The 1,711-nt window shown below is 36.5% G+C and overlaps 1 pseudogene; it reads right to left on the bottom strand.

Annotated features, from left to right (window-relative positions):
• Positions 1–974: 974 nt before the first annotated feature.
• LOC131828274 (U4 spliceosomal RNA) lies at positions 975–1,045 on the bottom strand (annotated as a pseudogene).
• Between the last annotated feature and the right edge of the window lie 666 nt (positions 1,046–1,711).

Below are 1,711 nucleotides of genomic sequence, written 5' to 3'. Positions count from 1 at the left end.
GAGAAGTTCAGAGAGTAGAGGCCCTTCCACACCTCACCAGCCTTGAGGAAAATGCCTGGACACCAGTTAAAAGAATTGCTTTGCGTGGGTAACTGCACGGTCCCTAGTACTAAACTATCACGGCTTGATAAATGAGCTTGCAAGCAGCATGGCTTGAGGAAAATTGCGAATACCTATGTACCTCAGTTTACTTTTCCATACCATGATGGTCATGAGGATAAACTCCTAGGATTGTGAGGATTAAATTAATATATGTAACTTGTATTAAATCCTCTGTTGCACATAATACAATTTATATAATAATTAGTTATTATTATAATCGTTTTTAAGTTAATTAATTAATCTGTTGAAAGTCACTCTACTGGCCACCTGGGGAATAGAACTAAGCAGAAACACTGTAAGAAGAGAGAACATCTATTTCTGCAAGGAGGTAGCTGTCCTACATCTGCAGAAATCTTTTCTGAATCCGGGTGCTTGAAGGCTGACATGTCCCCAGGGCTAAGGATTAGGGGTTATTCAGGTTGCCTCAGTTAAAGCTGCAATGCTGAGTTTTTTTGACCACAGATGGGTAACCAGGACCCACTGGGAATGGATGGTCTATATTTCACTACTGACACCTTGTGGCAGGAAGAGCAACTGCAATGGGAAAGCTCAGCCATAGGGTTGAAAGCAGGCTCCTTGCTCTTCCTTTTTTCCTGGCACACGGACCAAGACTGAGTGCTTTGATCAACATCCCAAAGGCCATTCTGTATTAGAGGAAAGGTGTCAAAGGGAAGAAAAGCAATCTTCCAGAGGGTGGTTCTGATTCTCAAAGACATTTAATTTTAAAAGACAAACTTTTGTGACCTTGTATCTCTTGGCTATAAAATGGGATACACAGATTAATTCTATCTTCAACTAAATTACATTAATTGGATAGAGGCAACATTGTTTTTATCTATTTTTATATTTTATTTTATATTTTCTTATATCACTCTTTTTCAATTAGCAATAATTGCGCCTCAGATAAACCTCATTGGCTACGATACTGCCACTGCGCAAAGCTTATATCACTCTTTTTGACTGAACAAAACTAACACTATTAGGTGAGCATAGCTAAAAAGGAAACTAATTCAGCAAAGCTTGGAGGGGATATTTGTGGAGACTAATTGGTATATTGGGTGATTTTGTGCTCACACAAGAAGGTTATGTTTAACTCTTACTCTTGGGTGGTCTTTGTTACTTCAGGAAGGCTATGTTCAGTTGCAATCTCATTTTACCATTATATTGGTTTCTAAAATTTTTCTAAACACGGACTACTCTGTTAACAAAATTCTCTGCCTTTTGTTGAACCTATGCCATCAAGAGTATCTCACAGACCAATTAATGAATATTTGTATCTATAAATTTCCTCTCTCAAAATAGGAGCTCAATTTGCAAACATTATTTTTATTTTTTTAATAACTTGTTTCATCTGATCTGCTTTTATTCACTATTTCTCAGATTCCATAGACATAAATACAAAGTTTAAATAAATTATAATTCCCATTGCTTCTTCAAAAGCATGAAGCACCATCTGCAGTTTTACTGTATCATTCTAATCCCCAATTTCTTTTAATCTGGGATTTTTAAAAAATCAATCAACAGGAATTAAAGGGATGACTTCTGGAGCTCAGGATAACTTTAAGCATTGTAGAGCTGGAAAATTGATAAGACATTAAGATTTATAGCC

The sequence above is a fragment of the Mustela lutreola genome, chromosome 3, assembly GCF_030435805.1.
Source record: "Mustela lutreola isolate mMusLut2 chromosome 3, mMusLut2.pri, whole genome shotgun sequence".
Classification (NCBI taxonomy): Eukaryota; Metazoa; Chordata; class Mammalia; order Carnivora; family Mustelidae; genus Mustela; species Mustela lutreola.
The sequence above is the reverse complement of the archived record's forward strand: the minus strand, read 5'-3'. Positions and strand labels throughout refer to the sequence as shown.